This window comes from Equus przewalskii, chromosome 6 (genome assembly GCF_037783145.1).
Source record: "Equus przewalskii isolate Varuska chromosome 6, EquPr2, whole genome shotgun sequence".
Lineage (NCBI taxonomy): Eukaryota > Metazoa > Chordata > Mammalia > Perissodactyla > Equidae > Equus > Equus przewalskii.
In genome coordinates this window covers 50397679-50412860 of record NC_091836.1, presented here as the reverse complement: position 1 = coordinate 50412860, position 15182 = coordinate 50397679, and the positions used below count along the sequence as shown (strand labels likewise).

Below are 15182 nucleotides of genomic sequence, written 5' to 3'. Positions count from 1 at the left end.
AACATACACAGAAAATGTCCTAGGCATTAAAGGTCCAACATTCCTACTGGACAATATAGACAATAAAGTAATAACTGACATACCAACTCATAACTGATACGGGAAAACAGCCAACCAGGTGAGAAAATAACGGGTGTCCCCCACCCACAAACACACATACAGAAAGATCACACATTCTGTTGGTTCCTAAACCAGAAAATGGCAGAAAAGGGAAATAACCATTACGACTTCTACATCTGACCCTAAAAAACTAGAAAGCCTACATCGACGTTTTTACAAAACAACTTAGAATACATTAAAGTACTGAAAAGCCCCCAAGTTTCTTTAGTTGTCTTTTAAAATTCTGTATTTGAAGGTTAACTTCTTTTTGTTAAAAATCAATAACCTTTCGAGCAATGTCAGCATCATGGCAGAGTAAGCTGTCCCCTTTGGCTCTCTCCTCTAAGTTCCAACCAGTAGGACATCCAAAGACCAACAAAGGACTCTGCACAGCACACCAGAATGCCCAAGAGACCCACACATCTGTATACCTGTAGGTGGGCTGACTCAACTTCCAAGATGCCAGGAAAGCAGAGGCGAAGCGGCTGCAGCTTCCAAGATCAGAAGTTCCCACCTGAGGAGGTAAGACCTGAAACCATAAAACTCATAAAAGAAAACATAAGCACTCTTTGACACTGGTCTTAGCAGTATCTCTTTCAATATCATGTCTCCTCAGGCAAGGTGAACAAAAGAAAAAATAAACAAATGGGGCTCCATCAAACTAAAAACCTTCTATACAGGAAAAAAATAACAAAACAAAAAGACAACCTAAAACTGGGAGAAGGCATTTGCAAATCATAAATCCGATAATGAGGTATTATCCAAAATATATAAAGAACTGATAAAACTAAACAACAAAAAAACAAACCACCCAAGACAATCAAAAAATGAGCAGAGGACATGAAGAGACATTTTTCCAAAGAAGATATACAGATGGCCAAGAGACACATGAAAAAATATTCAAAATCACTAATTATTAAGGAAATGCAAAGCAAAACTACAATGAGGTATCACCTCATGCACCTCAGAATAGCTATTACTAAGAAGACAAGCTCTAACAGTGTTGGAGAGGACGTGGAGAGAAATGAACCCGCGCACACTGCTGATGGGAATATAAGTGGAGCAGCCACTAGGGACATCAGTATGGAGACCCCTCAAAAAATTAAAAAATAGGGCTGGCCCCGTGCCAAGTGGTTAAGTTCGCACACTCCGCTGCAGGCGGCCCAGTGTTTCGTTGGTTCGAATCCTGGGCGCAGACATGGCAGCGTCCCACATGCCACAACTAGAAGGACCCACAACGAAGAATATACAACTATGTACCGGGGGGCTTTGGGGAGAAAAAGGAAACCTTGCCATTTGTAACTACATGTACGGACCCTGAGTGTATTAGGCTAAGTGAAGGAAGTCAGCCGGACAATTACCATACAACTTCAGTTATGTGGAAGATAAACAAATATACACACAGCAGGGACTGGTGGTCGCCAGATGGGAAGGGGTGGGGGGAGGGTGAAAGGACTAAGGGGGCACATGTGTATTGTGGTGGATGGCAATAAGACTTCTGACGGTGAACACAATGCACTCTACAGAAGTCGAAATATAGTAATGTATGCTTGAAATTTATATCTTATAAACCAATATGAACTCTATTAAAAAATAATAACTTTTAATAAATCAAACAGAGACCAACAGGCCAAATGCTGATCTATAAATGGTGGCAACCACTGAAGTTCCACACTTCATTATCTACAAATCAATACCACCCTCACAACCCCACAGTCCCTATTCTACAGTTCAGAAGACTAAAACCCAGAAACACAAATGGTCACAAAACCTTGTGTCTAGACTCACAGTATAACTGTCCTTACTAGCAGGGGTCTCAAACTGGGGGTCCTTGGGCTCAACAGGCCCAGGAATCTGTTTAGTCAGGTGGTACCTACATAGAATCTTTTACTTTTCTTCTTATTTTGTAACCGAGATATAATTAATGTACAATTAAATACACATATCTTAAGCATTCAGTGGATGAGTTTTGACAGTTACATATACTCATATATTTACCAGCCTAAACAAGATACAAAACAGTTATCTCCCTACAAAGACTTCCAGCCCCTTCCAGTCCATTCCTTCCTCCTTGCTCTCAGAGGAGTAATTTCTAGTTCCATCAGTTACTAGACACACTATTCTGTAAATGTACCTTAGCAGTTCACACAGCATTTCCAAAGTATATCCTAATTGATTTTTCCTCTTGTTTAATATGAGTAAAACATATTAAAATCTCCCACTAGAATTGTGAACTTGTCTATTTTCCCTCCCACTTCTGCCAAGCAAACCCTTATATATTTACAACAATATTACTGAATGGATACACATTTAAATTTTTACATTTTTGGAGAAACAGAATCTTTTATCATAATGATCTCTGTAGCTGTACTACTGCTTCTTGACACTGCTGTATGACATCAGGATCAGCTTGCTCGGGAGAGGGTTTTTTAGCATGTCATGGGTAGCACTATGTCAGTTTTGGATGCCAGTGTCTGCCAGTAGAGAGTGGCACAGAGCCTGGCTCAATGAAGGCACCCAGGGATTGGTGATCAACAGACAACAGAGATCCTTCACACCACTCTTCATGTGTACCCAGATTATAGCTAAATAAGTGTTCATCACAGAATATATCTCAGTTTTCAGAAATATATTTAATTACTCTAAGGATGTAATGGTGGGAGGAACCCTGTCTTCCAAGCACTCATCCACCAGCCTCGGCTTCTCTGCACACCAGCCAGTTGTTCCCCATGGCCTCCTTATCTGGATCCTCAGCGCTCTAGGTGTTGCACTGATAGTGGCACCCGATTCCCTCTCCCCATTTACCCCCCACTCAGAGGACTTTGCATCCAGATGTTGCTTACTGTCTGCCCAGTGAGTGCTGACTATCGCTGGTCCTGGCAACCTGGCAAACTTCTTCACCATCCAATGGGCTGCCACGATATCTTCTCCAACAAGTTCTGAAGACCAGCTTGGGGAGAAGGCCCCCCTACAAGTTCAGGTTTCCTTAGAGACTTTCCATCAACTCTAGGATATCTGCTACAATTCTCCTTACATCCTCGTATTACACTTCTCTTGTTTAAATCAAAGTGTGATTTCTGTCTCCTGATTTCATGCAGACTCAGACAATTGAGAAGAACAGTGATCCCTGGGGACAAACAAGTGAAGAGGAGATTTGGGGATACATTCAGCCAAGTCTTTGGACTTGAGCAAAGAGTTGACCTTGCCAAAAGGAAAGATGATCACAGAATCACAGTATCTGCACATCTGCACCAACTTTCTCCTCACAACCCACATCAACTGTTCACTATGGCACAGCTAGCTCACTGGGACACCCAAGTGGCAAAGGGAGAGGGTAACATGGCTATTACTAAGTCACATGGAACCTCCGGTGCTTTCTGGATACCCACATTGTCAGGGGAGTCTTCTGGTCCTTTACCTGTGGAGTGATGCCAGCCCCCTAGATGCATCAGTGTCTATAAAAAGTCAAACAGGAGGGGTTACTCTGGATGTTCAGTCAGGGAATCAAAGGCCTGATCTGGGTAGGAGAAGGAACCTCCAGGTGGACTACAAAACCACTGTTTATTAACATAAACATTCGCTAATAACACAGTGAATAATAACACAGTGAATTACTGACTCAGATGAATTCCTTGAGTGAAGCTGCTATTCATAAAATTAAAACACATCCATACTTTCTCCTATTTTCTCTTGACTGACATCATTTGAATACATTTCACTTATTTTTCCTGTCAGGTAGACATTGAAGCTTAGAATCCTCCCTCAGCATTTTTCCCAACCAAATGAAAGGTCTCTACTGTCAAATCTGGCTGTCATAACCCTCAAGCCTCTTCCGTCTTTCACCCTAGAAATGTAATCGACCAAATACAGAACACTTTTTCCCATTTCCTACTCCTGTCCCTTCCAACATGGCTAACTCCTGTGCCTTGTCTTTTTATGACAAATATTTATCAATTCTCTTTCTTACCTTCACCTACCCCCATATAAGGAGAGAGAAAATAATACTGTCCTCTACTTTAGCTCCAGAACCCTAAGCAATTTGTAATACATTTATTTTCTTAGAGAGATGTTTGCCTCTTCCAATAGTTTACAAATTTCCAAAGAACTGGGTTGTATTTTTCCGTAAGCACTAATCAAGCATTCAAACATTCGCTAAGTGGGGGTATAGCCTCTAGTAAAAGAATAGATGAAGGAAATGCCTGGATTCTTCCCCTTTTACCTTCTACAAAACTCCCAAATCATTTCATTTATTTTCTTTTCCATAACAATCACCTACATCTAGGTTCCATGATCGTGTTTTAAAACTTATTCATAATAAGATTCTATCTGACTCCACACCTTCACTCTCATGTTTCCTGAACTCCATTCCCAAGGCAGGAGTTAGTGGGTTCCATTTAAGTTGTAATGGATTCGAATCACTCTCCTGCTAAAACATCTCAGAAGGTTCCATGCCCTTAGAATATTGTCCAGAGAATCTCATGCCCCTGGTCCTGTCCCTGCTCTCCACTCTATCTAAACCACTCTGTTCTGCTTCTGCCAACCCTCTTTCTTCAGTTTAAGAAATACACCAAGATTGCAACTATGCTGGATTTTGCTCATCAAGTTCCCTTCACCTGAAAAGTTCTCACCCACTCTACAAATCCTCACAATCATTCAACAACCCGACTAGATCAATCCTGCTCAGGCTTTGGTTCACAACTTAAATCTCAATCCCTCCCAATATGTATTACTACCTCATATTAAGCCACTCTGATGTCCATATCACAAGCTTGTCAGTGTTCATTGAAAATCTGTATTCCCAGATAGACTAGAAGCCCCCTGGTGGCAGTACCATGCTTTGACAGCCTTTGTTTCTCTGTCCCTGGAACAGTGACCAGCTCATTGGAAGAATTCAATGACCATTTGTGGATTCTCAGACAAGTGCATTTCCTCACAAGAACGTTACAGTATAGTATGCACAAATAAAAGGAACACAAAAATAGAATTAGAAGACAAAAAATTAAATAAGAGTCACATAAAATGGTTGTGCACAATATAATATTAACCAAAACACTGCACTTCTGAAAAAATATTTGAGTATTTTTACTTAGGATGAAAGTAAACAAGATATTCTTTTTGAAAACAAGTGCCTTGACGTTAAAAGCAAAATTTGTTCTGATATTTCCCCATAATTTTTAGATGTTTTTAAAAAGTTGATTCAGAAACAACCAAATGGCACAAGACCTATAGAAGAAAAGGGTAATATCCAACAGAAGTATATTTCCCCTTTGACCTAGAAATCCAAGCTGAGAAGCTTACCTGAAGATATATCTCCACAAGGGTGAGACAACAAATACAGAAGCTTACTCACTGCAGATGATTAACAGATGCTAAGACAATTATTAGCAAGCTTGATGGAAACATACTGAGTATCACAATACCACCCACAGATGACTTTCTGATTCACAAGGAAAAGTCTACCTTTAAAACAGAGCGCTCTGCTGATCACCTTAAGCAAGTGATCAAAGCTGGCATCACTGAGGGCTGGCATACACGTCTGTCTTCCCCGTGGAATGCCATTTCATGTACACATCAACTACAAAATATTTTGAAATGATCTGAAGCCTCTACACCAGGAGTTGGCACACTTTGGTCACAGGCCTGTTTGGGTAAATAAAGCTTTGTGGGAACACAGCTGTGCCCATTTGCTTCCTTAGGTCTATGGCTGCTTGCCCACTACAAAGGCAGAGCTGAGAAATTCTCACACCTTATGGCCTGCAAAACATCAAGTACTTACCACCTGGAACTTTTCAGACAAAAAGTTTGCCAATCTCTGCTCTGGACCCAATTACCAGCTGGCAGGAAATACAGGAAATGGAGGAAACATTCAAGCACACTGTGAAAATAAAATCAGAAACATCAACATATGTGACTTTCCAAAGAACACTTGTGACTTTTCTAAAACTCAATATAATGAGACAAACAATCACTGATCTAATACTAAAAAGACTTTAAGATACAAACAATTGGCATATATAAATCTTGATAGGTTCCTAGATCCAAAAACATATTTGGGAACAACGTGGAGAAGTTTAGTTTTTACACAGAGTAGATATGAGATGACATCATTATCTTTAACTTTCTTGGGTGCAATAACAGTATTGTGGTTCTAGGAGGACAATGTCCTTACCTTTAGGAGATGCATTACCAAGTACTTAAAGGACAAGTATCATGAATGCAATTTACTTTTAACACTCTAAAAAAGTTCACCATACAATGTATTTATTTATCTACAGAGGCATCAAACATACAAAATGCTAAAAACGGGTGAATCTAATACAGTGAACATTCACTCTACTGGATGTCCAAGTATTCTGTAGGTTTAAGATTTCACAAAAGAAAACTATGGGGGAAAATACACTGGGTCCAAAATCCTGTTAATAGTAAACTCAAATATTATAAAACTGGCGTTACAAAGCCTCCATCTTTTTCTCCTACAGGCCCTCGTTCTGAAGTTCTGTGCAGATGGACCGGCCTAGGAACTTCAGATGATGAGACAGCTGGGTATTCTTGCTTTTTTTTAAAAGTAAGACTTGTGGTCTACATACGTTTATATATTTACAGAGGAACATGAAATGTGAAAAAAAACAAAGTCACTTACGTCTAAGGGCTTTAAAACGGCGCTGGGAGCCATTAAGGAAATGGGTCTTACGCAAGTCTTCATGGAGCAGAACAGGAACTTTCCAACTGAGTCACCGGAAGAAACCTGCAGCTCCTCCCAGTGAGGGGCTTTGCCTCCCACTAACCGGCCTCACCGATCAATTACCTTTAGCCAAGGCAATTAGCATTCTTTGTAATGCAAACCTCCTCTCTTTAAAAGCCCCATTAACTCCCCTGGGGACACTGTTAGGGTTTCTACCTGAATCCGTGCTCCCGGAATTGCAATTCTACGATCCCCAAATAAATGCCTCTCTGATTCTCTTTTGGCGGTTTATATTTAGGTTAAGAGACCTAAGAAACTATCTTATTTTCCGTAATATTCAGAAATACAGAACGCGCCAAGACAAGGCCAAATTCCCCGGTGACATGTTCTCTCGCCCAGGAAAAGCAGCAGAGGCCCCCGAACCACCTTCCCCCGGACTCACAGCCACACGGCGGGGGCGCAGGTCCTGAGAACCGGAGGGCGCGGGGCCTCAGCAACGGAACTCGCACAGCGGAGCTGCTTCTCCTTCTGGGGAAAAGTCTCGAAGGTGACGCGGAGGCTCTGACCAGGGAAGCGGAGGGGACGCCAACGCCCCGCACGGCGCCCTTCCCGCCCCGACTCAGCGCGGGGCCCAGCGGCCGGGCGGACGAGCGGAGGCCCGGCCTCTCTACGGAGCCCCTCGGGTCCCGGGCCGCACCTGTCCTTTAACGCCCTCCGTGCGCCCAGGGCCCTCCCTTCACGGGCCGCACCGAGGACGGAGCCACAGCACGAGGACCTACGTGACTGCTGCACGAGGCGTGGAGTCCCGAAACAAAAAGACCGCGCGAACCAGTGACGCCACTTCCGCTTCCTGCCTCGGAAGTAGGGGGCGGGGCCCCAGGGCTCGGGCTGCCAATCACGTCGGTCCATTTCCGGCAGAGCAATTGTAGTTCTCCCCGCGTGGGCGCCGATGGGCCCTGGGGTCGCTCCGCGCGGGGCTGGGGGCGGAAACAGGCCCAGCAGCCCAGGTGGAGGACGGAGGCCGGCCTGTGGGCGGGGCTACGGGCTGGGGGCGGGGTCCATAACCGTAGGCGGGGTTGGAGGTGGGACCAGACCCAGGGCTCAGTTCTGATGTCGGAAGTGATTAGGTGTGGTTGGGGACTCAAGCCGCCGGGTACTCATCTAAAGGTTTTCTTCCTGCCTCTCCAGCTTCCTGGATCCCCCTGACAAGGATTCTCCAGTAATGATAGACCTGAGAATGCATGAGATAGTCTGTCTCCGCCCTTCGATCCATCTTGTATTGGAACTTTATTTCCCCTTATTTATTTTCACTTATGTTGCACGCTGCACTAAACTCTAATCATTCCTTTGTTTTCAGTGTAATGACATTTTTCTGTAAGTTTTACTTTTTTCTTCTTCAAATATGTATTTCTATCGTTTATTTTTCCTACCTTACCACGATCCAGGGCCTCCCGTACTAAATTGTGAAATAGCGCTGATACTAGACATCCTTAACTCAGGAATGGTTCTAAAATTTCTCGGGTAAATCATAAGTTTGCTGTGGGTTTCAGTGGGTGGCCTTTGTGACGTTAACAAAGGTCTTTTAAAATCCTCATTTACTAGCACATTTTACCGAGAATTGTTCATGTGCATTATTAAGTGTGTTTTTATATCTATTGAATTGATAGCTATTTTGCTCCGTCAATATTTCAACTGTTGCTGCACAAAACATTTAATTTTTATGTAGCCATGAAAGTGTTTTTCAGAAAATAATTTCTGGGTTTACTGCCTTGCCTTAAAAATTCTCTTCAAATTCTACATTACAGATTTCCTAATTTTCTTCTAAAAGTTTTTATTTTTAATGGCATTTTAATCTTTAATCTTCAGAGTGTATTTTGGCATGTGGTGTGGTACGGTAGTGGATGCCCTTATTTTTTTCCTGCAGTAAGATGGTCAATTGTTATAGTATCATTTTTGATAAACTATCCTTGACCTACTGATTTGAAATTCCACACTTATTAAACAAATGCCTATATATACCGTGTCAGTTTCTAGACTCTTCTGTGCCAGTAGTATTTACTTATGCCCATAGCACATTCTTTTGGTTACAATAGTTTTACATTAAGTTTTAATATGTAGTGGTTAAAATATAATGGTATCTAATGTTTCTTGCATCCTACTGCTCTATGTGCTTCAGAGACAAATATTTTCTGCTCCTGGTGATGTAGCTGCTATCATGATTTTCTCTTTTGTGTTTTGGAACAAATAAATTGAAAAGTAATTCACATGCCATACAATTTACCCATTTAAAACTATAGCATTCAATGTCTTTCAGGATGTTCAGAGTTATGCAACCATCACAATTTTCCAAACTTTTCATTACTCCAGAATTACTGTTTGACTGTCATGCCCCATTTTCCTACTTCCTTAACATCTAAGCTCTCGTGAATTTACTTTCTCTATATCTAGATTTGTGTTTTCAAAACATTTCATGTAAATGAAGTCATACAATCTTTTGTCAATAGTTTCTTTTTGCTTAGTATGTTTTTCAAGGTTCATATATCTTGTACCATATGTCATTCCTTTCTGTTGCTGAATGATATTCCATTGTATGGATATACCGCATTTTATTTATCTCTTCATCAGTTGATGCACATTTCGGTTGTTTCCACTTTATGGATACTATGAGTAACGCTGCCATGAAAATTCCTGTGTATCCTTCTGTGCAGACATATTTTCATTTCCTTTGGGTATTCTATCAGTCAGGGTTCTCCAGAGAAAAAGACATATGGCCCTGGACCGTATTGTAAGATCAGACAGATCATATATACACATAAAAATAATATAATGAAATTCATAAATGTATATATATAATGAATTTTATTATAAGGAACTGACTCATGTGACTATGGAGGCTGAAAAGTCCCATTATCTGCTGTCCCCAAGCTGGAGACCAGGAAACCCAGTGGTGCAGTTCAAAGGCCTGAAAGCCAGACAGCCAATGGCATAGACTCCAGACCATGTCTCATGGCCTGAGAACCAGGGGCACCAAAAGAATGGGAACATTATCCCAGCTCAAGAGTGAGGCAGAGAAAGAGAATTCAACTTTCCTCCACATTTTTGTTTTATTCAGACCCTAAATCGCATGGGATAATGCCCACCCACATTGGGGAGGACAATATGCCTCACTCAGTCTGTTGATTCAAATGCTACTCTCCTTCCAAACACCCTGATGGTCACGCCCAAAAAGAAAGTATTCCCAGATACCTAGACATTCTGTGATGCAGTCAAGCTGGCACCTAACATTAACTATCACAGGGATATACTAGGAGTGGAATTGCTGAGACCTATAGCAACTATATGTTTAACGTTGAGAAGAACTGCCAGACTGTTTTCCAAAGTGGCTGCATCATCTACAATCCCACCATCAATGGATGAGGGTTCCAATTTCCCCACATCCTCGCTAACACTTGTTATTGTCTGTCTTTACGTTTGTTTAACCATCCAGTGATGTGAACTGATATCTCACTGTGAAGATCATTTTCATTTCCCTAATATTAGTGGTGTTAAGCATCTTTTCATGTGCTTGTGATCATTTCTAAATTTTCTATGGAGAAATGTCTGTTCAAATCCTTTGTTCACTTTAAAATTAGATTATTTGTCTTTTTGTTGTTGAGTTTTAAGAGTTCTTCGTATGTTCTGTATGTAAGTTCCTTATCACATACATGAATTGTAAATATTTCTCCCACCCCATGGTTGTCTTCCATTTTCTTAAGTGGAGTGTGTCCTTTGGATTACAAAAGTATTTAACGTTGATGAGCGTCCTTTGAAGTACAAAACTTCTTAATTTTGATGAAGTCCAATTTATCTTTTGTTTTTTTGGTTGCGTTAGGTATCACATCTAAGACATTGCCAAATGCAATGCATGAAGCTTTTCCCCTATTGTTTATTTAGCAGTTTTATAGTTTTTGTTCTTACATTTAGGTCTTTGATCCATTTTGAATTAATTTTTGTATATGGTGTAAGGTAAGGGACCGGCTACATTCTTTTGCAGGTGGATCTCCAATTGACCCAGCACCATTTGAGGAAAAGATTATTTTCTTTCCCCATTGAATTCTCCTGGCACCCTTCTCAGAACTCAATTGAGAATATACATGAGGGCTTATTTCTGGACTTTCAATTCTATTCCAGTAATCTATATATCTGTTCTTAAGCCAGTAACACACTGTTTTGATTACCGTAAATTTGTAGTAAGTTTAAATAGGCTGATAAGTTCAATTCAAAGAAAGAAATAAGACAAATGGAAAACATAAAATAAGATGACTAAATGAAATCCAAACTTATTACAGTTACATTATTTATAAATGGACTAAATGCTTCGATAAGTAGTAAGGATTATTAGGGTGGACTTTATAAATATCAAGATTCATGCACTAGAAGAATCTGATTTGAATACCAGCCTGCATAAAGGACAAGAGTGAGAAAATGTGAAATTTGAGTGAGGTCTATTGATTAGTTAATAGTATTTTATCAATGATAATTTCTGGGCTTCAATAATTATACTATGGTTACCTAAGATGTTAAGTTAAGCTAGGGGTAGCCCTATTTTTACAACCTCTCTGGATGCCTACTTTTATTTCAACATGGGAAGTGTGTTAAAAGTCCTGATTTTAAAAGTTTCACCTCTATGATTTTTTTTAAAGATTTTATTTTTTTCCTTTTTCTCCCCAAAGCCCCCCAGTACATAGTCGTATATTCTTCGTTGTGGGTCCTTCTACTTGTGGCATGTGGGACGCTGCCTCAGCGTGGTTTGATGAGCAGTGCCATGTCCGCGCCCAGGATTCGAACCAACGAAACACTGGGCCACCTGCAGTGGAGCGCGAGAACTTAACCACTCGGCCACAGGGCCAGCCCCTATGATGTTTTTTAAAAGACATTTGAAAACTAATGATACAGTAAGATTGAGAAACAAAAGGAAAACAATATGATATAGCTACATAAAAATCTGGCAAGCAGATTTTAGTAGACAGCACTTTCTTACACTTGAAGTTACAGATTTTTCTTTCCTTTATTTTTTTATTTTTTTATTTTTTGGTGAGGAAGATGGGCCCTGAGCTAACATCTGTTGCCAGTCTTCCTCTATTTTATATGTGGGACACCGCTGCAGCATGGCTTGGCAAAAAGAGAAGGATTGGTGGTGGATGTTAGCTCAGAGCTAATCTTCCTCAAAAAAACAAACAGAAAAAAGATAGTCAAAGCCTGAACTGATTACACAATAGGAAAGAAGAAAGTCTGAAAAATAATGAGCTATGCATTTCATTTTGGAGGTAGAAAAAGAATAACAAAGTACAATCATGCATCACTGAATGATGGGGATCCGTTCTGAGAAGTGTGTCATTAGATGACCTCATCATTGTGTGAACATCATAAAGTGCACTGACACAAACCTAGATGGTATCAACTACTACACACCTAAGCTATGGTACCAATCCTAGGAGAGCACTGTCAGATATGTGGTCCATCCTTGAACAAAACGTCATTATGCGGGGCATGACTACATATGAAGTTTGGATTTCCATTTGGTCAAATCATGGATCTCTTTTAATTTACAGTTTATATGCAATTTTTTATTCTGCAGCTATAGAAAAATATACATATACATATATACATCATATAAACACAGACACAGCTGTATATAAATTTCGTAGCTAACCGTTGCTTTCTTCCCTGGTATCTAGGGGTTTATCTGTCATAGTTGTTTTTAAATCAGTAAGTAATATACGACCAGCACTGTTTGCTGGACCTGATATTTTCTTAATACATAAGATTTCAAGGTTCCTTTTGGGGAGGGAGGGATACTTGTAGCCACCTAGATCCGGAGCCTTTTTACTTTTTTTCTTTCTTTTTGTCTCCTGTCTGATCCTGAGATGACTGGTTTTTTCTTTTTTCTTTTTTTTTTTTTTTTGGTATTTACCTGATAAGCTCCTGGTGGTCCTGAGCGGCCCCTGCTGTGAGCATGGCCTCCCTTTCTAAGTGTCCCTATCAACCTCAGAGTGTCTGGGGGTTGCATCCAAGGGAACGATTGTGGTAGAACCCTGATTCTGTGATAATTTGGGTTTCAGGAGGATGCTCGTAGCCTGCTGACAAATAGTGGCACTCAAGAGTGCCAAGTAGACAGCTGAAGATGTACATGCGTCGTGACCCAGCAATTTCACGCCAAGGTATATACTCCCCGGAAGACATGTGCAGGAATGTTCACACAGCATTGTTCTTAATGGCCCCAAATTGGAAATGAGCCAAGTGTCCATAAACAGCAGAATGGATGAACCAATTGAGGGATATGTCACAGCAAAGAAAATTAACCGACTTCAGCTAGAGGGAAGACACATCAACATGGATGAGTCTTATAACGTTGGGCAAAAGAATACACACTACATAACTCAGGAGTACACATTTTGCATGCGGTGACAGGAAACGTGGAAGGAATAAGATTTCAGCATTATAAGACAGCGTCACTGTTTCTTAATGTATGTGAAGATAACCCAGAGAGCTGAGGAAGTTGCTAAGAAGAGTGTGCTGGGGATGCTCTAGGAAAAGACTGAATGCTGAGGCACCATGGCTCCTGGAATCCCTGTCTTTAGTCCAATGATGCCTTATGGTACAGGACTGACTCCACAGCCTATTCAGAACACCAATAGTCTGTCTATCATGGAGGAGCAGCAAAGGCGGCGGCAACAGCAGCAGCAGGTAGTGGCAGCAGTTCAGCAGTTGACATCCCAGCAGGCAGCACAGGGGGCCTCGAGCCAGACACCACAGCTCTTCCACTCACACTCTTACGACTGCACCCTTGCCGGGCACCACGCCCCTGTACCCCTCCACCAGGATGCCCATGACCTCCATCACCCCTGCCATGCCAGCCTCGGAGAGCTCTGGAATTGTGCCGCAGCTGCAAAATATTGTATCCACGGTGAATCTTGGTTGTAAACTTGACCTAAAGACCATTGCACTTCGTGCCCGAAATGCTGAATATAATCCCAAGTGGTTTGCTGCTGTAATCATGAGGGTAAGAGAGCCCTGAACCACGGCACTGATATTCAGCTCTGGGAAAATGGTGTGCACGGGAGCCAAGGGTGAAGAACAGTCCAGACTAGCAGCAAGAAAATATGCCAGAGTTGTACAGAAGTTGGGTTTTCCAGCCAAGTTCTTGGACTTTAAGATCCAGAACATGGTGGGGAGCTGCGTGTGATGTGAAGTTCCCTGTAAGGCTAGAAGGCCTCGTGCTCACCCACCAGCAGTTGAGTAGTTATGAGCCAGAGTTATTTCCTGGTTTAATCTACAGGATGACCAAACCCAGAATTGTTCTCCTTATTTTTGTTTCTGGAAAAGTATTAACAGGTGCTAAAGTCAGGGCAGAGATTTACGAAGCATTTGAAAACATCTACCTCATCCTAAAAGGTTTCAGGAAGACTACGTAATGGCCCTGGTGTACTCATGCCTCCGCTACCCACTTGCTTTTTGAAAACACATCAGTTTGGGTACATTTAAGTGGTGGTGGTGTGGACGATTTGGGGAGAAGCCAGACGTTCTAGTGGGTTGCTGTACCAGGTGGAGCTCTCCCGCACGTGTCCCGCAGGGAGGCTGCGCAGGGTGTCATCTCTGCACAGAGAACACCGCAGCGTTACTGTAAGTTGCTCACACTGGGCTACTATCCGGGCAACGCTAGCCATTAATTTATATTTAGATTTTTAAACACTTATTGCTGTTGACAGTTGGTTTAAGGGACAAAACTTTAAGTGTTAAAGCCACCTCTACAATTGATTGGACTTTGTATTTTGGCTTGTTTCTTCCCCATAAACCACAGTTTTTATATTTCTACCAGAAAAGAAAAAATCTTTTCTAAAAGTGTTGTTTTCTAGTTGTAACTCCCGAGGGTTATTTTTGTGCCAGACACATTCTGCCTTTTTAGCATTGCAAGACAGAACAGATGTATTAATGAAAACAATGGCTGTACATAATTTTGTTTCTTCAGAGTACTCTGTACAATAAATGCTGTTTATAAAAGTGTTAGATTGATGGTGTAAATAATACCTAGTAAGATTCATGTGATCATACACGTTAGAAAGTTGTATTCTAGATATAATGCCTGAAACCAAAAAAAAAAAAAAAGTGCCAAGTACACTGACCAGATTTAACATGTCACATGAGCTGAGACACTCCCCCCCCCCCGCCCCCGCCATGTGTCTTAGAGGAATTTAGAACAAAATGTTCCTTCTCTTTTCCCTTTTTCATGAAACACTGAGCCCTGGTCTCCATGGATGGGATCCCTTCTAGCCCACCATGTCTGGGAGTGAACTGTAACAGTAAAAGCAAGCAACAGAGAGCTGTGCCTTTAAAACAGCATTTAAACTTTTGGGAACACGTG

General features: G+C 41.4%; 1 protein-coding gene and 1 pseudogene across 8 annotated transcripts in view; one reads left to right on the top strand and one right to left on the bottom strand.

Annotated features, from left to right (window-relative positions):
• Nucleotides 1-7644, bottom strand: part of LOC103561678 (zinc finger protein 426-like) — a 56860-nt gene extending 49216 nt beyond the window's left edge. For 3 of the 8 annotated variants that reach the window (XR_011541059.1, XR_011541060.1, XM_070623719.1), the window contains exons 1-3: nt 7224-7644; nt 5876-5974; nt 531-613 (exon numbers count right to left, since the gene is read on the bottom strand). The gene's annotated coding sequence lies outside the window, so the exon portion shown is untranslated. Of the gene's footprint in view, nt 1-530; nt 643-5875; nt 5975-6739; nt 6905-7223 lie in introns of those variants that run through there. The other 5 variants (XR_011541062.1, XR_011541061.1, XM_070623721.1 and 2 more) reach the window with 3 other exon arrangements.
• Nucleotides 7645-12590: 4946 nt separating this feature from the next.
• LOC103561682 (TATA-box-binding protein pseudogene) lies at nt 12591-14857 on the top strand (annotated as a pseudogene).
• The last annotated feature ends 325 nt before the right edge of the window (nt 14858-15182 follow it).